At 40.0% G+C, this 20,477-nt stretch overlaps 22 non-coding genes across 22 annotated transcripts; all 22 read left to right on the top strand.

Moving 5' to 3' along the window:
- Positions 1–132: 132 nt before the first annotated feature.
- Positions 133–204, top strand: TRNAG-UCC (transfer RNA glycine (anticodon UCC)). Its single transcript has one exon. It is a non-coding gene; the product is annotated as a tRNA-Gly (tRNA).
- Positions 205–631: 427 nt separating this feature from the next.
- On the top strand, positions 632–703 carry TRNAG-UCC (transfer RNA glycine (anticodon UCC)). Its single transcript has one exon. It is a non-coding gene; the product is annotated as a tRNA-Gly (tRNA).
- Positions 704–1,131: 428 nt separating this feature from the next.
- TRNAG-UCC (transfer RNA glycine (anticodon UCC)) lies at positions 1,132–1,203 on the top strand. Its single transcript has one exon. It is a non-coding gene; the product is annotated as a tRNA-Gly (tRNA).
- A 928-nt stretch (positions 1,204–2,131) lies between these two features.
- On the top strand, positions 2,132–2,203 carry TRNAG-UCC (transfer RNA glycine (anticodon UCC)). Its single transcript has one exon. It is a non-coding gene; the product is annotated as a tRNA-Gly (tRNA).
- Positions 2,204–2,631: 428 nt separating this feature from the next.
- TRNAG-UCC (transfer RNA glycine (anticodon UCC)) lies at positions 2,632–2,703 on the top strand. The gene has a single exon. It is a non-coding gene; the product is annotated as a tRNA-Gly (tRNA).
- Positions 2,704–3,131: 428 nt separating this feature from the next.
- TRNAG-UCC (transfer RNA glycine (anticodon UCC)) lies at positions 3,132–3,203 on the top strand. Its single transcript has one exon. It is a non-coding gene; the product is annotated as a tRNA-Gly (tRNA).
- Positions 3,204–4,131: 928 nt separating this feature from the next.
- TRNAG-UCC (transfer RNA glycine (anticodon UCC)) lies at positions 4,132–4,203 on the top strand. Its single transcript has one exon. It is a non-coding gene; the product is annotated as a tRNA-Gly (tRNA).
- Positions 4,204–4,631: 428 nt separating this feature from the next.
- TRNAG-UCC (transfer RNA glycine (anticodon UCC)) lies at positions 4,632–4,703 on the top strand. Its single transcript has one exon. It is a non-coding gene; the product is annotated as a tRNA-Gly (tRNA).
- A 428-nt stretch (positions 4,704–5,131) lies between these two features.
- On the top strand, positions 5,132–5,203 carry TRNAG-UCC (transfer RNA glycine (anticodon UCC)). Its single transcript has one exon. It is a non-coding gene; the product is annotated as a tRNA-Gly (tRNA).
- Positions 5,204–5,630: 427 nt separating this feature from the next.
- TRNAG-UCC (transfer RNA glycine (anticodon UCC)) lies at positions 5,631–5,702 on the top strand. The gene has a single exon. It is a non-coding gene; the product is annotated as a tRNA-Gly (tRNA).
- A 428-nt stretch (positions 5,703–6,130) lies between these two features.
- Positions 6,131–6,202, top strand: TRNAG-UCC (transfer RNA glycine (anticodon UCC)). The gene has a single exon. It is a non-coding gene; the product is annotated as a tRNA-Gly (tRNA).
- Positions 6,203–6,630: 428 nt separating this feature from the next.
- On the top strand, positions 6,631–6,702 carry TRNAG-UCC (transfer RNA glycine (anticodon UCC)). Its single transcript has one exon. It is a non-coding gene; the product is annotated as a tRNA-Gly (tRNA).
- A 428-nt stretch (positions 6,703–7,130) lies between these two features.
- Positions 7,131–7,202, top strand: TRNAG-UCC (transfer RNA glycine (anticodon UCC)). The gene has a single exon. It is a non-coding gene; the product is annotated as a tRNA-Gly (tRNA).
- Positions 7,203–7,630: 428 nt separating this feature from the next.
- Positions 7,631–7,702, top strand: TRNAG-UCC (transfer RNA glycine (anticodon UCC)). The gene has a single exon. It is a non-coding gene; the product is annotated as a tRNA-Gly (tRNA).
- Positions 7,703–8,130: 428 nt separating this feature from the next.
- Positions 8,131–8,202, top strand: TRNAG-UCC (transfer RNA glycine (anticodon UCC)). The gene has a single exon. It is a non-coding gene; the product is annotated as a tRNA-Gly (tRNA).
- A 927-nt stretch (positions 8,203–9,129) lies between these two features.
- On the top strand, positions 9,130–9,201 carry TRNAG-UCC (transfer RNA glycine (anticodon UCC)). Its single transcript has one exon. It is a non-coding gene; the product is annotated as a tRNA-Gly (tRNA).
- Positions 9,202–9,629: 428 nt separating this feature from the next.
- On the top strand, positions 9,630–9,701 carry TRNAG-UCC (transfer RNA glycine (anticodon UCC)). Its single transcript has one exon. It is a non-coding gene; the product is annotated as a tRNA-Gly (tRNA).
- Positions 9,702–10,629: 928 nt separating this feature from the next.
- On the top strand, positions 10,630–10,701 carry TRNAG-UCC (transfer RNA glycine (anticodon UCC)). The gene has a single exon. It is a non-coding gene; the product is annotated as a tRNA-Gly (tRNA).
- A 428-nt stretch (positions 10,702–11,129) lies between these two features.
- TRNAG-UCC (transfer RNA glycine (anticodon UCC)) lies at positions 11,130–11,201 on the top strand. The gene has a single exon. It is a non-coding gene; the product is annotated as a tRNA-Gly (tRNA).
- Positions 11,202–12,129: 928 nt separating this feature from the next.
- On the top strand, positions 12,130–12,201 carry TRNAG-UCC (transfer RNA glycine (anticodon UCC)). The gene has a single exon. It is a non-coding gene; the product is annotated as a tRNA-Gly (tRNA).
- A 428-nt stretch (positions 12,202–12,629) lies between these two features.
- On the top strand, positions 12,630–12,701 carry TRNAG-UCC (transfer RNA glycine (anticodon UCC)). Its single transcript has one exon. It is a non-coding gene; the product is annotated as a tRNA-Gly (tRNA).
- A 428-nt stretch (positions 12,702–13,129) lies between these two features.
- Positions 13,130–13,201, top strand: TRNAG-UCC (transfer RNA glycine (anticodon UCC)). The gene has a single exon. It is a non-coding gene; the product is annotated as a tRNA-Gly (tRNA).
- Positions 13,202–20,477: the final 7,276 nt, after the last annotated feature.

Raw genomic sequence — 20,477 nt, 5'->3', positions numbered from 1 at the left:
GAATGTCATGCAATTTGCCAATTTTGTTTGAATATCTTCCACCAATGGTGCTACAGCGCAGGCTATAAATATCTTTCAAACAGTTGTTGTGATTTCCATATTGGCCACTATATGCATTGAAAAAGCGCTCAAGCATTGGTGGTATAGTGGTGAGCATAGCTGCCTTCCAAGCAGTTGACCCGGGTTCGATTCCCGGCCGATGCATCCTTTTCCTTATGTGCTGTTTTCGCACTTATAGTTGTTGCTTAAGATATGCTCAGATGACAAGGTCCATAGAAAATGTTAAAATCTTTGTAGAAATCATGATTCCTTCTTAGCAGATGAATTTTGATTCCACCACTGCATGATTAAAGATTTGTAAACACATTTTACAAAGTTCACTGAGGTGCCATATGCAAGTACATCAAAGGTCTTTTCTTTTCTCAGTTTTGATACCACTGTATATCAGTCAATGGTGCATAAAAACCTTAAGTATGGATGAGCCTAAATCTTGAATTGTGAATGTCATGCAATTTGCCAATTTTGTTTGAATATCTACCACCAATGGTGCTACAGCGCAGGCTATAAAAATCTTTCAAACAGTTGTTGTGATTTCCATATTGGCCACTATATGCATTTGAAAAGTGCTCAAGCATTGGTGGTATAGTGGTGAGCATAGCTGCCTTCCAAGCAGTTGACCCGGGGTCGATTCCCGGCCAATGCATCCTTTTCCTTATGTACTGTTTTCGCACTTATAGTTGTTGCTTAAGATATGCTCAGATGACAAGGTCCATAGAAAATGTTAAAATCTTTGTAGAAATCATGATTCCTTCTTAGCAGATGACTTTTGATTCCACCACTGCCTGATTAAAGATTTGTAAATACATTTTACAAAGTTCACTGAGGTGCCATATGCAAGTAAATCGAAGGTCTTTTCTTTTCTCAGTTTTGATACCACTGTATGTAAGTTCATTGGTGCATAAAAACCTTAAGTATGGATGAGCCTAAATCTTGAATTGTGAATGTCATGCAATTTGCCAATTTTGTTTGAATATCTTCCACCAATGGTGCTACAGCGCAGGCTATAAATATCTTTCAAACAGTTGTTGTGATTTCCATATTGGCCACTATATGCATTCGAAAAGCGCTCAAGCATTGGTGGTATAGTGGTGAGCATAGCTGCCTTCCAAGCAGTTGACCCGGGTTCGATTCCCGGCCAATTCATCCTTTTCCTTATGTTCTGTTTTCGCACTTATGGTTGTTGCTTAAGATATGCTCAGATGACAAGGTCCATAGAAAATGTTAAAATCTTTGTAGAAATCATGATTCCTTCTTAGCAGATGACTTTTGATTCCACCACTGCCTGATTAAAGATTTGTAAATACATTTTACAAAGTTCACTGAGGTGCCATATGCAAGTAAATCAAAGGTCTTTTCTTTTCTCAGTTTTGATACCACTGTATATCAGTTCAATGGTGCATAAAAACCTTAAGTATGGATGAGCCTAAATCTTGAATTGTGAATGTCATGCAATTTTCCAATTTTGTTTGAATATCTTCCACCAATGGTGCTACAGCGCAGGCTATAAATATCTTTCAAACAGTTGTTGTGATTTCCATATTGCCCACTATATGCATTCGAAAAGAGCTCAATCATTGGTGGTATAGTGGTGAGCATAGCTGCCTTCTAAGCAGTTGACCAAGGTTCGATTCGCAGCCAATGCATCCTTTTCCTTATGTGCTGTTTTCGCACTTATAGTTGTTGCTTAAGATATACTCAGATGACAAGGTCCATAGAAAATGTTAAAATCTTTGTAGAAATCATGATTCCTTCTTAGCAGATGACTTTTGATTCCACCACTGCATGATTAAAGATTTGTAAACACATTTTACAAAGTTCACTGAGGTGCCATATGCAAGTACATCAAAGGTCTTTTCTTTTCTCAGTTTTGATACCACTGTATATCAGTTCAATGGTGCATAAAAACCTTAAGTATGGATGAGCCTAAATCTTGAATTGTGAATGTCATGCAATTTTCCAATTTTGTTTGAATATCTTCCACCAATGGTGCTACAGCGCAGGCTATAAATATCTTTCAAACAGTTGTTGTGATTTCCATATTGGCCACTATATGCATTTGAAAAGTGCTCAAGCATTGGTGGTATAGTGGTGAGCATAGCTGCCTTCCAAGCAGTTGACCCGGGGTCGATTCCCGGCCAATGCATCCTTTTCCTTATGTGCTGTTTTCGCACTTATAGTTGTTGCTTAAGATATGCTCAGATGACAAGGTCGATAGAAAATGTTAAAATCTTTGTAGAAATCATGATTCCTTCTTAGCAGATGACTTTTGATTCCACCACTGCCTGATTAAAGATTTGTAAATACATTTTACAAAGTTCACTGAGGTGCCATATGCAAGTAAATCGAAGGTCTTTTCTTTTCTCAGTTTTGATACCACTGTATGTAAGTTCATTGGTGCATAAAAACCTTAAGTATGGATGAGCCTAAATCTTGAATTGTGAATGTCATGCAATTTGCCAATTTTGTTTGAATATCTTCCACCAATGGTGCTACAGCGCAGGCTATAAATATCTTTCAAACAGTTGTTGTGATTTCCATATTGGCCACTATATGCATTCGAAAAGAGCTCAAGCATTGGTGGTATAGTGGTGAGCATAGCTGCCTTCCAAGCAGTTGACCAGGGTTCGATTCCCAGCTAATGCATCCTTTTCCTTATGTGCTGTTTTCGCACTTATAGTTGTTGCTTAAGATATGCTCAGATGACAAGGTCCATAGAAAATGTTAAAATCTTTGTAGAAATCATGATTCCTTCTTAGCAGATGACTTTTGATTCCACCACTGCCTGATTAAAGATTTGTAAATACATTTTACACAGTTCACTGAGGTGCCATATGCAAGTAAAACGAAGGTCTTTTCTATTCTCAGTTTTTATACCACTGTATATCAGTTCAAAGGTGCATAAAAACCTTAAGTATGTATGAGCCTAAATCTTGAATTGTGAATGTCATGCAATTTGCCAATTTTGTTTGAATATCTTCCACCAATGGTGCTACAGCGCAGGCTATAAATATCTTTCAAACAGTTGTTGTGATTTCCATATTGGCCACTATATGCATTGAAAAAGCGCTCAAGCATTGGTGGTATAGTGGTGAGCATAGCTGCCTTCCAAGCAGTTGACCTGGGTTCGATTCCCGGCCAATGCATCCTTTTCCTTATGTGCTGTTTTCGCACTTATAGTTGTTGCTTAAGATATGCTCAGATGACAAGGTCCATAGAAAATGTTAAAATCTTTGTAGAAATCATGATTCCTTCTTAGCAGATTACTTTTGATTCCACCACTGCCTGATTAAAGATTTGTAAATACATTTTACAAAGTTCACTGAGGTGCCATATGCAAGTAAATCAAAGGTCTTTTCTTTTCTCAGTTTTGATACCACTGTATATCAGTTCAATGGTGCATAAAAACCTTAAGTATGGATGAGCCTAAATCTTGAATTGTGAATGTCATGCAATTTTCCAATTTTGTTTGAATATCTTCCACCAATGGTGCTACAGCGCAGGCTATAAATATCTTTCAAACAGTTGTTGTGATTTCCATATTGGCCACTATATGCATTCGAAAAGAGCTCAAGCATTGGTGGTATAGTGGTGAGCATAGCTGCCTTCCAAGCAGTTGACCCGGGTTCGATACCCGGACAATGCATCCTTTTCCTTATGTGCTGTTTTCGCACTTATAGTTGTTGCTTAAGATATGCTCAGATGACAAGGTCCATAGAAAATGTTAAAATCTTTGTAGAAATCATGATTCCTTCTTAGCAGATGACTTTTGATTCCACCACTGCCTGATTAAAGATTTGTAAATACATTTTACAAAGTTCACTGAGGTGCCATATGCAAGTAAATCAAAGGTCTTTTCTTTTCTCAGTTTTGATACCACTGTATATCAGTTCAATGGTGCATAAAAACCTTAAGTATGGATGAGCCTAAATCTTGAATTGTAAATGTCATGCAATTTTCCAATTTTGTTTGAATATCTTCCACCAATGGTGCTACAGCGCAGGCTATAAATATCTTTCAAACAGTTGTTGTGATTTCCATATTGGCCACTATATGCATTTGAAAAGAGCTCAAGCATTGGTGGTATAGTGGTGAGCATAGCTGCCTTCCAAGCAGTTGACCCGGGTTTGATTCCCGGCCAATGCATCCTTTTCCTTATGTGCTGTTTTCGCACTTATAGTTGTTGCTTAAGATATGCTCAGATGACAAGGTCCATAGAAAATGTTAAAATCTTTGTAGAAATCATGATTCCTTCTTAGCAGATGACTTTTGATTCCACCACTGCATGATTAAAGATTTGTAAACACATTTTACAAAGTTCACTGAGGTGCCATATGCAAGTACATCAAAGGTCTTTTCTTTTCTCAGTTTTGATACCACTGTATATCAGTTCAATGGTGCATAAAAACCTTAAGTATGGATGAGCCTAAATCTTGAATTGTGAATGTCATGCAATTTGCCAATTTTGTTTGAATATCTACAACCAATGGTGCTACAGCGCAGGCTATAAAAATCTTTCAAACAGTTGTTGTGATTTCCATATTGGCCACTATATGCATTTGAAAATTGCTCAAGCATTGGTGGTATAGTGGTGAGCATAGCTGCCTTCCAAGCAGTTGACCCGGGGTCGATTCCCGGCCAATGCATCCTTTTCCTTATGTGCTTTTTTCGCACTTATAGTTGTTGCTTAAGATATGCTCAGATGACAAGGTCCATAGAAAATGTTAAAATCTTTGTAGAAATCATGATTCCTTCTTAGCAGATGACTTTTGATTCCACCACTGCCTGATTAAAGATTTGTAAATACATTTTACAAAGTTCACTGAGGTGCCATATGCAAGTAAAACGAAGGTCTTTTCTATTCTCAGTTTTTATACCACTGTATATCAGTTCAATGGTGCATAAAAACCTTAAGTATGTATGAGCCTAAATCTTGAATTGTGAATGTCATGCAATTTGCCAATTTTGTTTGAATATCTTCCACCAATGGTGCTACAGCGCAGGCTATAAATATCTTTCAAACAGTTGTTGTGATTTCCATATTGGCCACTATATGCATTGAAAAAGCGCTCAAGCATTGGTGGTATAGTGGTGAGCATAGCTGCCTTCCAAGCAGTTGACCCGGGTTCGATTCCCGGCCGATGCATCCTTTTCCTTATGTGCTGTTTTCGCACTTATAGTTGTTGCTTAAGATATGCTCAGATGACAAGGTCCATAGAAAATGTTAAAATCTTTGTAGAAATCATGATTCCTTCTTAGCAGATGAATTTTGATTCCACCACTGCATGATTAAAGATTTGTAAACACATTTTACAAAGTTCACTGAGGTGCCATATGCAAGTACATCAAAGGTCTTTTCTTTTCTCAGTATTGATACCACTGTATATCAGTCAATGGTGCATAAAAACCTTAAGTATGGATGAGCCTAAATCTTGAATTGTGAATGTCATGCAATTTGCCAATTTTGTTTGAATATCTACCACCAATGGTGCTACAGCGCAGGCTATAAAAATCTTTCAAACAGTTGTTGTGATTTCCATATTGGCCACTATATGCATTTGAAAAGTGCTCAAGCATTGGTGGTATAGTGGTGAGCATAGCTGCCTTCCAAGCAGTTGACCCGGGGTCGATTCCCGGCCAATGCATCCTTTTCCTTATGTACTGTTTTCGCACTTATAGTTGTTGCTTAAGATATGCTCAGATGACAAGGTCCATAGAAAATGTTAAAATCTTTGTAGAAATCATGATTCCTTCTTAGCAGATGACTTTTGATTCCACCACTGCCTGATTAAAGATTTGTAAATACATTTTACAAAGTTCACTGAGGTGCCATATGCAAGTAAATCGAAGGTCTTTTCTTTTCTCAGTTTTGATACCACTGTATGTAAGTTCATTGGTGCATAAAAACCTTAAGTATGGATGAGCCTAAATCTTGAATTGTGAATGTCATGCAATTTGCCAATTTTGTTTGAATATCTTCCACCAATGGTGCTACAGCGCAGGCTATAAATATCTTTCAAACAGTTGTTGTGATTTCCATATTGGCCACTATATGCATTCGAAAAGAGCTCAAGCATTGGTGGTATAGTGGTGAGCATAGCTGCCTTCCAAGCAGTTGACCAGGGTTCGATTCCCGGCTAATGCATCCTTTTCCTTATGTGCTGTTTTCGCACTTATAGTTGTTGCTTAAGATATGCTCAGATGACAAGGTCCATAGAAAATGTTAAAATCTTTGTAGAAATCATGATTCCTTCTTAGCAGATGACTTTTGATTCCACCACTGCCTGATTAAAGATTTGTAAATACATTTTACACAGTTCACTGAGGTGCCATATGCAAGTAAAACGAAGGTCTTTTCTATTCTCAGTTTTTATACCACTGTATATCAGTTCAAAGGTGCATAAAAACCTTAAGTATGTATGAGCCTAAATCTTGAATTGTGAATGTCATGCAATTTGCCAATTTTGTTTGAATATCTTCCACCAATGGTGCTACAGCGCAGGCTATAAATATCTTTCAAACAGTTGTTGTGATTTCCATATTGGCCACTATATGCATTGAAAAAGCGCTCAAGCATTGGTGGTATAGTGGTGAGCATAGCTGCCTTCCAAGCAGTTGACCCGGGTTCGATTCCCGGCCAATGCATCCTTTTCCTTATGTGCTGTTTTCGCACTTATAGTTGTTGCTTAAGATATGCTCAGATGACAAGGTCCATAGAAAATGTTAAAATCTTTGTAGAAATCATGATTCCTTCTTAGCAGATTACTTTTGATTCCACCACTGCCTGATTAAAGATTTGTAAATACATTTTACAAAGTTCACTGAGGTGCCATATGCAAGTAAATCAAAGGTCTTTTCTTTTCTCAGTTTTGATACCACTGTATATCAGTTCAATGGTGCATAAAAACCTTAAGTATGGATGAGCCTAAATCTTGAATTGTGAATGTCATGCAATTTTCCAATTTTGTTTGAATATCTTCCACCAATGGTGCTACAGCGCAGGCTATAAATATCTTTCAAACAGTTGTTGTGATTTCCATATTGGCCACTATATGCATTCGAAAAGAGCTCAAGCATTGGTGGTATAGTGGTGAGCATAGCTGCCTTCCAAGCAGTTGACCCGGGTTCGATACCCGGCCAATGCATCCTTTTCCTTATGTGCTGTTTTCGCACTTATAGTTGTTGCTTAAGATATGCTCAGATGACAAGGTCCATAGAAAATGTTAAAATCTTTGTAGAAATCATGATTCCTTCTTAGCAGATGACTTTTGATTCCACCACTGCCTGATTAAAGATTTGTAAATACATTTTACAAAGTTCACTGAGGTGCCATATGCAAGTAAATCAAAGGTCTTTTCTTTTCTCAGTTTTGATACCACTGTATATCAGTTCAATGGTGCATAAAAACCTTAAGTATGGATGAGCCTAAATCTTGAATTGTAAATGTCATGCAATTTTCCAATTTTGTTTGAATATCTTCCACCAATGGTGCTACAGCGCAGGCTATAAATATCTTTCAAACAGTTGTTGTGATTTCCATATTGGCCACTATATGCATTTGAAAAGAGCTCAAGCATTGGTGGTATAGTGGTGAGCATAGCTGCCTTCCAAGCAGTTGACCCGGGTTTGATTCCCGGCCAATGCATCCTTTTCCTTATGTGCTGTTTTCGCACTTATAGTTGTTGCTTAAGATATGCTCAGATGACAAGGTCCATAGAAAATGTTAAAATCTTTGTAGAAATCATGATTCCTTCTTAGCAGATGACTTTTGATTCCACCACTGCATGATTAAAGATTTGTAAACACATTTTACAAAGTTCACTGAGGTGCCATATGCAAGTACATCAAAGGTCTTTTCTTTTCTCAGTTTTGATACCACTGTATATCAGTTCAATGGTGCATAAAAACCTTAAGTATGGATGAGCCTAAATCTTGAATTGTGAATGTCATGCAATTTGCCAATTTTGTTTGAATATCTACAACCAATGGTGCTACAGCGCAGGCTATAAAAATCTTTCAAACAGTTGTTGTGATTTCCATATTGGCCACTATATGCATTTGAAAATTGCTCAAGCATTGGTGGTATAGTGGTGAGCATAGCTGCCTTCCAAGCAGTTGACCCGGGGTCGATTCCCGGCCAATGCATCCTTTTCCTTATGTGCTTTTTTCGCACTTATAGTTGTTGCTTAAGATATGCTCAGATGACAAGGTCCATAGAAAATGTTAAAATCTTTGTAGAAATCATGATTCCTTCTTAGCAGATGACTTTTGATTCCACCACTGCCTGATTAAAGATTTGTAAATACATTTTACAAAGTTCACTGAGGTGCCATATGCAAGTAAAACGAAGGTCTTTTCTATTCTCAGTTTTTATACCACTGTATATCAGTTCAATGGTGCATAAAAACCTTAAGTATGTATGAGCCTAAATCTTGAATTGTGAATGTCATGCAATTTGCCAATTTTGTTTGAATATCTTCCACCAATGGTGCTACAGCGCAGGCTATAAATATCTTTCAAACAGTTGTTGTGATTTCCATATTGGCCACTATATGCATTGAAAAAGCGCTCAAGCATTGGTGGTATAGTGGTGAGCATAGCTGCCTTCCAAGCAATTGACCCGAGTTCGATTCCCGGCCGATGCATCCTTTTCCTTATGTGCTGTTTTCGCACTTATAGTTGTTGCTTAAGATATGCTCAGATGACAAGGTCCATAGAAAATGTTAAAATCTTTGTAGAAATCATGATTCCTTCTTAGCAGATGAATTTTGATTCCACCACTGCATGATTAAAGATTTGTAAACACATTTTACAAAGTTCACTGAGGTGCCATATGCAAGTACATCAAAGGTCTTTTCTTTTCTCAGTTTTGATACCACTGTATATCAGTCAATGGTGCATAAAAACCTTAAGTATGGATGAGCCTAAATCTTGAATTGTGAATGTCATGCAATTTGCCAATTTTGTTTGAATATCTACCACCAATGGTGCTACAGCGCAGGCTATAAAAATCTTTCAAACAGTTGTTGTGATTTCCATATTGGCCACTATATGCATTTGAAAAGTGCTCAAGCATTGGTGGTATAGTGGTGAGCATAGCTGCCTTCCAAGCAGTTGACCCGGGGTCGATTCCCGGCCAATGCATCCTTTTCCTTATGTACTGTTTTCGCACTTATAGTTGTTGCTTAAGATATGCTCAGATGACAAGGTCCATAGAAAATGTTAAAATCTTTGTAGAAATCATGATTCCTTCTTAGCAGATGACTTTTGGTTCCACCACTGCCTGATTAAAGATTTGTAAATACATTTTACAAAGTTCACTGAGGTGCCATATGCAAGTAAATCGAAGGTCTTTTCTTTTCTCAGTTTTGATACCACTGTATGTAAGTTCATTGGTGCATAAAAACCTTAAGTATGGATGAGCCTAAATCTTGAATTGTGAATGTCATGCAATTTGCCAATTTTGTTTGAATATCTTCCACCAATGGTGCTACAGCGCAGGCTATAAATATCTTTCAAACAGTTGTTGTGATTTCCATATTGGCCACTATATGCATTCGAAAAGCGCTCAAGCATTGGTGGTATAGTGGTGAGCATAGCTGCCTTCCAAGCAGTTGACCCGGGTTCGATTCCCGGCCAATGCATCCTTTTCCTTATGTGCTGTTTTCGCACTTATGGTTGTTGCTTAAGATATGCTCAGATGACAAGGTCCATAGAAAATGTTAAAATCTTTGTAGAAATCATGATTCCTTCTTAGCAGATGACTTTTGATTCCACCACTGCCTGATTAAAGATTTGTAAATACATTTTACACAGTTCACTGAGGTGCCATATGCAAGTAAAACGAAGGTCTTTTCTATTCTCAGTTTTTATACCACTGTATATCAGTTCAATGGTGCATAAAAACCTTAAGTATGGATGAGCCTAAATCTTGAATTGTGAATGTCATGCAATTTGCCAATTTTGTTTGAATATCTTCAACCAATGGTGCTACAGCGCAGGCTATAAATATCTTTCAAACAGTTGTTGTGATTTCCATATTGGCCACTATATGCATTGAAAAAGCGCTCAAGCAGTGGTGGTATAGTGGTGAGCATAGCTGCCTTCCAAGCAGTTGACCCGGGTTCGATTCCCGTCCAATGCATCCTTTTCCTTATGTGCTGTTTTCGCACTTATAGTTGTTGCTTAAGATATGCTCAGATGACAAGGTCCATAGAAAATGTTAAAATCTTTGTAGAAATCATGATTCCTTCTTAGCAGATGACTTTTGATTCCACCACTGCATGATTAAAGATTTGTAAACACATTTTACAAAGTTCACTGAGGTGCCATATGCAAGTACATCAAAGGTCTTTTCTTTTCTCAGTTTTGATACCACTGTATATCAGTTCAATGGTGCATAAAAACCTTAAGTATGGATGAGCCTAAATCTTGAATTGTGAATGTCATGCAATTTGCCAATTTTGTTTGAATATCTACCACCAATGGTGCTACAGCGCAGGCTATAAAAATCTTTCAAACAGTTGTTGTGATTTCCATATTGGCCACTATATGCATTTGAAAAGTGCTCAAGCATTGGTGGTATAGTGGTGAGCATAGCTGCCTTCCAAGCAGTTGACCCGGGGTCGATTCCCGGCCAATGCATCCTTTTCCTTATGTGCTGTTTTCGCACTTATAGTTGTTGCTTAAGATATGCTCAGATGACAAGGTCCATAGAAAATGTTAAAATCTTTGTAGAAATCATGATTCCTTCTTAGCAGATGACTTTTGATTCCACCACTGCCTGATTAAAGATTTGTAAATACATTTTACAAAGTTCACTGAGGTGCCATATGCAAGTAAATCGAAGGTCTTTTCTTTTCTCAGTTTTGATACCACTGTATGTAAGTTCATTGGTGCATAAAAACCTTAAGTATGGATGAGCCTAAATCTTGAATTGTGAATGTCATGCAATTTGCCAATTTTGTTTGAATATCTTCCACCAGTGGTGCTACAGCGCAGGCTATAAATATCTTTCAAACAGTTGTTGTGATTTCCATATTGGCCACTATATGCATTCGAAAAGAGCTCAAGCATTGGTGGTATAGTGGTGTGCATAGCTGCCTTCCAAGCAGTTGACCCGGGTTCGATTCCCGGCCAATGCATCCTTTTCCTTATGTGCTGTTTTCGCACTTATAGTTGTTGCTTAAGATATGCTCAGATGACAAGGTCCATAGAAAATATTAAAATCTTTGTAGAAATCATGATTCCTTCTTAGCAGATGACTTTTGATTCCACCACTGCCTGATTAAAGATTTGTAAATACATTTTACACAGTTCACTGAGGTGCCATATGCAAGTAAAACGAAGGTCTTTTCTATTCTCAGTTTTTATACCACTGTATATCAGTTCAATGATGCATAAAAACCTTAAGTATGAAGGAGCCTAAATCTTGAATTGTGAATGTCATGCAATTTGCCAATTTTGTTTGAATATCTTCCACCAATGGTGCTACAGCGCAGGCTATAAATATCTTTCAAACAGTTGTTGTGATTTCCATATTGGCCACTATATGCATTGAAAAAGCACTCAAGCATTGGTGGTATAGTGGTGAGCATAGCTGCCTTCCAAGCAATTGACCCGGGTTCGATTCCCAGCCAATGCATCCTTTTCCTTATGTGCTGTTTTCGCACTTATAGTTGTTGCTTAAGATATGCTCAGATGACAAGGTCCATAGAAAATGTTAAAATCTTTGTAGAAATCATAATTCCTTCTTAGCAGATGACTTTTGATTCCACCACTGCCTGATTAAAGATTTGTAAATACATTTTACAAAGTTCACTGAGGTGCCATATGCAAGTAAATCAAAGGTCTTTTCTTTTCTCAGTTTTGATACCACTGTATATCAGTTCAATGGTGCATAAAAACCTTAAGTATGGATGAGCCTAAATCTAGAATTGTGAATGTCATGCAATTTTCCAATTTTGTTTGAATATCTTCCACCAATGGTGCTACAGCGCAGGCTATAAATATCTTTCAAACAGTTGTTGTGATTTCCATATTGGCCACTATATGCATTCGAAAAGAGCTGAAGCATTGGTGGTATAGTGGTGAGCATAGCTGCCTTCCAAGCAGTTGACCCGGGTTCGATTCCCGGCCAATGCATCCTTTTCCTTATGTGCTGTTTTCGCACTTATAGTTGTTGCTTAAGATATGCTCAGATGACAAGGTCCATAGAAAATGTTAAAATCTTTGTAGAAATCATGATTCCTTCTTAGCAGATGACTTTTGATTCCACCACTGCATGATTAAAGATTTGTAAACACATTTTACAAAGTTCACTGAGGTGCCATATGCAAGTACATCAAAGGTCTTTTCTTTTCTCAGTTTTGATACCACCGTATATCAGTTCAATGGTGCATAAAAACCTTAAGTATGGATGAGCCTAAATCTTGAATTGTGAATGTCATGCAATTTTCCAATTTTGTTTGAATATCTTCCACCAATGGTGCTACAGCGCAGGCTATAAATATCTTTCAAACAGTTGTTGTGATTTCCATATTGGCCACTATATGCATTTGAAAAGAGCTCAAGCATTGGTGGTATAGTGGTGAGCATAGCTGCCTTCCAAGCAATTGACCCGGGTTCGATTCCCGGCCAATGCATCCTTTTCCTTATGTGCTGTTTTCGCACTTATAGTTGTTGCTTAAGATATGCTCAGATGACAAGGTCCATAGAAAATGTTAAAATCTTTGTAGAAATCATGATTCCTTCTTAGCAGATGACTTTTGATTCCACCACTGCATGATTAAAGATTTGTAAACACATTTTACAAAGTTCACTGAGGTGCCATATGCAAGTACATCAAAGGTCTTTTCTTTTCTCAGTTTTGATACCACTGTATATCAGTTCAATGGTGCATAAAAACCTTAAGCATGGATGAGCCTAAATCTTGAATTGTGAATGTCATGCAATTTGCCAATTTTGTTTGAATATCTACAACCAATGGTGCTACAGCGCAGGCTATAAAAATCTTTCAAACAGTTGTTGTGATTTCCATATTGGCCACTATATGCATTTGAAAAGTGCTCAAGCATTGGTGGTATAGTGGTGAGCATAGCTGCCTTCCAAGCAGTTGATCCGGGGTCGATTCCCGGCCAATGCATCCTTTTCCTTATGTGCTGTTTTCGCACTTATAGTTGTTGTTTAAGATATGCTCAGATGACAAGGTCCATAGAAAATGTTAAAATCTTTGTAGAAATCATGATTCCTTCTTAGCAGATGACTTTTGATTCCACCACTGCCTGATTAAAGATTTGTAAATACATTTTACAAAGTTCACTGAGGTGCCATATGCAAGTAAATCGAAGGTCTTTTCTTTTCTCAGTTTTGATACCACTGTATGTAAGTTCATTGGTGCATAAAAACCTTAAGTATGGATGAGCCTAAATCTTGAATTGTGAATGTCATGCAATTTGCCAATTTTGTTTGAATATCTTCCACCAATGGTGCTACAGCGCAGGCTATAAATTAGAGATGAGCGGGTTCGGTTCCTCGGAATCCGAACCCGCCCGAACTTCATGATTTTTTTCACGGGTCCGAGCGACTCGGATCTTCCCGCCTTGCTCGGTTAACCCGAGCGCGCCCGAACGTCATCATGACGCTGTCGGATTCTCGCGAGGCTCGGATTCTATCGCGAGACTCGGATTCTATATAAGGAGCCGCACGTCGCCGCCATTTTCACTCGTGCATTGAGATTGATAGGGAGAGGACGTGTCTGGCGTCCTCTCCATTAGAATAGAGATAGATTAGATAGAGAGAGAGAGATTGTGCAGAGTCGCAGACAGAGTTAGTTTACCACAGTCAGTGACCAGTGCAGTTGCTAGTTAACTTTTATTTAATATAATATATCCGTTCACTTCTCTCTGCTATATCCGTTCTCTGCCTGAAAAAAAAAACGATACACAGCACAGTCAGTCACACAGTGTGACTCAGTCTGTGTGCACTCAGCTCAGCCCAGTGTGCTGCACAGTCATCAATGTATAAATTAAAAGCTTATAATTAATTGTGGGGGAGACTGGGGAGCACTGCAGGTTGTTAGCAGGAGCCAGGAGTACAATTATATTAATTAACAGTGCACACTTTTGCTGCAGGAGTGGTGACCAGTGCCTGACCACCAGTATAGTATTGTTGTATACTACTAATATCTCTTTAAATATCAACCAGTCTATATTAGCAGCAGACACAGTACAGTGCGGTAGTTCACGGCTGTGGCTACCTCTGTGTCGGCACACGGCAGGCAGTCCGTCCGACCAGAATTGTATTATTTATTATTATATACCTACCACCTAACCGTGGTTTTTTTTTCATTCTTTATACCGTCATAGTGTCATCCTAATTGTTACGAGTATACTACTATCTCTTTATCAACCAGTGTACAGTGCGGTAGTTCACGGCTGTGGCTACCTCTGTGTCGGCACACGGCAGGCAGTCCGTCCGACCAGAATTGTATTATTTATTATTATATACCTACCACCTAACCGTGGTTTTTTTTTCATTCTTTATACCGTCATAGTGTCATCCTAATTGTTACGAGTATACTACTATCTCTTTATCAACCAGTGTACAGTGCGGTAGTTCACGGCTGTGGCTACCTCTGTGTCGGCACACGGCAGGCAGTCCGTCCGACCAGAATTGTATTATTTATTATTATATACCTACCACCTAACCGTGGTTTTTTTTTCATTCTTTATACCGTCATAGTGTCATCCTAATTGTTACGAGTATACTACTATCTCTTTATCAACCAGTGTACAGTGCGGTAGTTCACGGCTGTGGCTACCTCTGTGTCGGCACACGGCAGGCAGTCCGTCCGACCAGAATTGTATTATTTATTATTATATACCTACCACCTAACCGTGGTTTTTTTTTCATTCTTTATACCGTCATAGTGTCATCCTAATTGTTACGAGTATACTACTATCTCTTTATCAACCAGTGTACAGTGCGGTAGTTCACGGATGTGGCTACCTCTGTGTCGGCACACGGCAGGCAGTCCGTCCGACCAGAATTGTATTATTTATTATTATATACCTACCACCTAACCGTGGTTTTTTTTTCATTCTTTATACCGTCATAGTGTCATCCTAATTGTTACGAGTATACTACTATCTCTTTATCAACCAGTGTACAGTGCGGTAGTTCACGGCTGTGGCTACCTCTGTGTCGGCACACGGCAGGCAGTCCGTCCGACCAGAATTGTATTATTTATTATTATATACCTACCACCTAACCGTGGTTTTTTTTTCATTCTTTATACCGTCATAGTGTCATCCTAATTGTTACGAGTATACTACTATCTCTTTATCAACCAGTGTACAGTGCGGTAGTTCACGGCTGTGGCTACCTCTGTGTCGGCACACGGCAGGCAGTCCGTCCGACCAGAATTGTATTATTTATTATTATATACCTACCACCTAACCGTGGTTTTTTTTTTCATTCTTTATACCGTCATAGTGTCATCCTAATTGTTACGAGTATACTACTATCTCTTTATCAACCAGTGTACAGTGCGGTAGTTCACGGCTGTGGCTACCTCTGTGTCGGCACACGGCAGGCAGTCCGTCCGACCAGAATTGTATTATTTATTATTATATACCTACCACCTAACCGTGGTTTTTTTTTCATTCTTTATACCGTCATAGTGTCATCCTAATTGTTACGAGTATACTACTATCTCTTTATCAACCAGTGTACAGTGCGGTAGTTCACGGCTGTGGCTACCTCTGTGTCGGCACACGGCAGGCAGTCCGTCCGACCAGAATTGTATTATTTATTATTATATACCTACCACCTAACCGTGGTTTTTTTTTCATTCTTTATACCGTCATAGTGTCATCCTAATTGTTACGAGTATACTACTATCTCTTTATCAACCAGTGTACAGTGCGGTAGTTCACGGATGTGGCTACCTCTGTGTCGGCACACGGCAGGCAGTCCGTCCGACCAGAATTGTATTATTTATTATTATATACCTACCACCTAACCGTGGTTTTTTTTTCATTCTTTATACCGTCATAGTGTCATCCTAATTGTTACGAGTATACTACTATCTCTTTATCAACCAGTGTACAGTGCGGTAGTTCACGGCTGTGGCTACCTCTGTGTCGGCACACGGCAGGCAGTCCGTCCGACCAGAATTGTATTATTTATTATTATATACCTACCACCTAACCGTGGTTTTTTTTTCATTCTTTATACCGTCATAGTGTCATCCTAATTGTTACGAGTATACTACTATCTCTTTATCAACCAGTGTACAGTGCGGTAGTTCACGGCTGTGGCTACCTCTGTGTCGGCACACGGCAGGCAGTCCGTCCGACCAGAATTGTATTATTTATTATTATATACCTACCACCTAACCGTGGTTTTTTTTTTCATTCTTTATACCGTCATAGTGTCATCCTAATTGTTACGAGTATACTACTATCTCTTTATCAACCAGTGTACAGTGCGGTAGTTCACGGCTGTGGCTACCTCTGTGTCGGCACACGGCAGGCAGTCCGTCCGACCAGAATTGTATTATTTATTATTATATACCTACCACCTAACCGTGGTTTTTTTTTCATTCTTTATACCGTCATAGTGTCATCCTAATTGTTACGAGTATACTACTATCTCTTTATCAACCAGTGTACAGTGCGGTAGTTCACGGCTGTGGCTACCTCTGTGTCGGCACATGGCAGGCAGTCCGTCCGACCAGAATTGTATTATTTATTATTATATACCTACCACCTAACCGTGGTTTTTTTTTCATTCTTTATACCGTCATAGTGTCATCCTAATTGTTACGAGTATACTACTATCTCTTTATCAACCAGTGTACAGTGCGGTAGTTCACGGCTGTGGCTACCTCTGTGTCGGCACACGGCAGGCAGTCCGTCCGACCAGAATTGTATTATTTATTATTATATACCTACCACCTAACCGTGGTTTTTTTTTTCATTCTTTATACCGTCATAGTGTCATCCTAATTGTTACGAGTATACTACTATCTCTTTATCAACCAGTGTACAGTGCGGTAGTTCACGGCTGTGGCTACCTCTGTGTCGGCACACGGCAGGCAGTCCGTCCGACCAGAATTGTATTATTTATTATTATATACCTACCACCTAACCGTGGTTTTTTTTTCATTCTTTATACCGTCATAGTGTCATCCTAATTGTTACGAGTATACTACTATCTCTTTATCAACCAGTGTACAGTGCGGTAGTTCACGGCTGTGGCTACCTCTGTGTCGGCACACGGCAGGCAGTCCGTCCGACCAGAATTGTATTATTTATTATTATATACCTACCACCTAACCGTGGTTTTTTTTTTCATTCTTTATACCGTCATAGTGTCATCCTAATTGTTACGAGTATACTACTATCTCTTTATCAACCAGTGTACAGTGCGGTAGTTCACGGCTGTGGCTACCTCTGTGTCGGCACACGGCAGGCAGTCCGTCCGACCAGAATTGTATTATTTATTATTATATACCTACCACCTAACCGTGGTTTTTTTTTCATTCTTTATACCGTCATAGTGTCATCCTAATTGTTACGAGTATACTACTATCTCTTTATCAACCAGTGTACAGTGCGGTAGTTCACGGCTGTGGCTACCTCTGTGTCGGCACACGGCAGGCAGTCCGTCCGACCAGAATTGTATTATTTATTATTATATACCTACCACCTAACCGTGGTTTTTTTTTTCATTCTTTATACCGTCATAGTGTCATCCTAATTGTTACGAGTATACTACTATCTCTTTATCAACCAGTGTACAGTGCGGTAGTTCACGGCTGTGGCTACCTCTGTGTCGGCACACGGCAGGCAGTCCGTCCGACCAGAATTGTATTATTTATTATTATATACCTACCACCTAACCGTGTTTTTTTTTTCATTCTTTATACCGTCATAGTGTCATCCTAATTGTTACGAGTATACTACTATCTCTTTATCAACCAGTGTACAGTGCGGTAGTTCACGGCTGTGGCTACCTCTGTGTCGGCAGTCGGCAGGCAGTCCGTCCATCCATAATTGTATTATTATTATAATATATACCACCTAACCGTGGTTTTTTTATACCACCTAACCGTGGCAGTCCGTCCATAATTGTATACTAGTATCCAATCCATCCATCTCCATTGTTTACCTGAGGTGCCTTTTAGTTCTGCCTATAAAATATGGAGAACAAAAAAGTTGAGGTTCCAAAATTAGGGAAAGATCAAGATCCACTTCCACCTCGTGCTGAAGCTGCTGCCACTAGTCATGGCCGAGACGATGAAATGCCAGCAACGTCGTCTGCCAAGGCCGATGCCCAATGTCATAGTACAGAGCATGTCAAATCCAAAACACCAAATATCAGAAAAAAAAGGACTCCAAAACCTAAAATAAAATTGTCGGAGGAGAAGCGTAAACTTGCCAATATGCCATTTACCACACGGAGTGGCAAGGAACGGCTGAGGCCCTGGCCTATGTTCATGGCTAGTGGTTCAGCTTCACATGAGGATGGAAGCACTCAGCCTCTCGCTAGAAAACTGAAAAGACTCAAGCTGGCAAAAGCACCGCAAAGAACTGTGCGTTCTTTGAAATCCCAAATCCACAAGGAGAGTCCAATTGTGTCGTTTGCGATGCCTGACCTTCCCAACACTGGACGTGAAGAGCATGCGCCTTCCACTATTTGCATGCCCCCTGCAAGTGCTGGAAGGAGCACCCGCAGTCCTGTTCCTGATAGTCAGATTGAAGATGTCAGTGTTGAAGTACACCAGGATGAGGAGGATATGGGTGTTGCTGGCGCTGGGGAGGAAATTGACCAGGAGGATTCTGATGGTGAGGTGGTTTGTTTAAGTCAGGCACCCGGGGAGACACCTGTTGTCCGTGGGAGGAATATGGCCGTTGACATGCCAGGTGAAAATACCAAAAAAATCAGCTCTTCGGTGTGGAGGTATTTCACCAGAAATGCGGACAACAGGTGTCAAGCCGTGTGTTCCCTTTGTCAAGCTGTAATAAGTAGGGGTAAGGACGTTAACCACCTCGGAACATCCTCCCTTATACGTCACCTGCAGCGCATTCATAATAAGTCAGTGACAAGTTCAAAAACTTTGGGTGACAGCGGAAGCAGTCCACTGACCAGTAAATCCCTTCCTCTTGTAACCAAGCTCACGCAAACCACCCCACCAACTCCCTCAGTGTCAATTTCCTCCTTCCCCAGGAATGCCAATAGTCCTGCAGGCCATGTCACTGGCAAGTCTGACGAGTCCTCTCCTGCCTGGGATTCCTCCGATGCATCCTTGCGTGTAACGCCTACTGCTGCTGGCGCTGCTGTTGTTGCCGCTGGGAGTCGATGGTCATCCCAGAGGGGAAGTCGTAAGCCCACTTGTACTACTTCCAGTAAGCAATTGACTGTTCAACAGTCCTTTGCGAGGAAGATGAAATATCACAGCAGTCATCCTACTGCAAAGCGGATAACTGAGGCCTTGGCATCCTGGGTGGTGAGAAACGTGGTTCCGGTATCCATCATTACTGCAGAGCCAACTAGAGACTTGTTGGAGGTACTGTGTCCCCGGTACCAAATACCATCTAGGTTCCATTTCTCTAGGCAGGCGATACCGAAAATGTACACAGACCTCAGAAAAAGAGTCACCAGTGTCCTAAAAAATGCAGCTGTACCCAATGTCCACTTAACCACGGACATGTGGACAAGTGGAGCAGGGCAGGGTCAGGACTATATGACTGTGACAGCCCACTGGGTAGATGTATGGACTCCCGCCGCAAGAACAGCAGCGGCGGCACCAGTAGCAGCATCTCGCAAACGCCAACTCTTTCCTAGGCAGGCTACGCTTTGTATCACCGCTTTCCAGAATACGCACACAGCTGAAAACCTCTTACGGCAACTGAGGAAGATCATCGCGGAATGGCTTACCCCAATTGGACTCTCCTGTGGATTTGTGGCATCGGACAACGCCAGCAATATTGTGTGTGCATTAAATCTGGGCCAATTCCAGCACGTCCCATGTTTTGCACATACCTTGAATTTGGTGGTGCAGAATTTTTTAAAAAACGACAGGGGCGTGCAAGAGATGCTGTCGGTGGCCAGAAGAATTGCGGGACACTTTCGGCGTACAGGCACCACGTACAGAAAACTGGAGCACCACCAAAAACTACTGAACCTGCCCTGCCATCATCTGAAGCAAGAAGTGGTAACGAGGTGGAATTCAACCCTCTATATGCTTCAGAGGTTGGAGGAGCAGCAAAAGGCCATTCAAGCCTATACAATTGAGCACGATATAGTAGGTGGAATGCACCTGTCTCAAGTGCAGTGGAGAATGATTTCAACGTTGTGCAAGGTTCTGATGCCCTTTGAACTTGCCACACGTGAAGTCAGTTCAGACACTG

Source organism: Pseudophryne corroboree, chromosome 4 (genome assembly GCF_028390025.1).
Source record: "Pseudophryne corroboree isolate aPseCor3 chromosome 4, aPseCor3.hap2, whole genome shotgun sequence".
NCBI classification, from domain to species: Eukaryota; Metazoa; Chordata; class Amphibia; order Anura; family Myobatrachidae; genus Pseudophryne; species Pseudophryne corroboree.
Note: the sequence above shows the minus strand (reverse complement) of the source record. Positions and strands in the feature narration are given on the sequence as shown.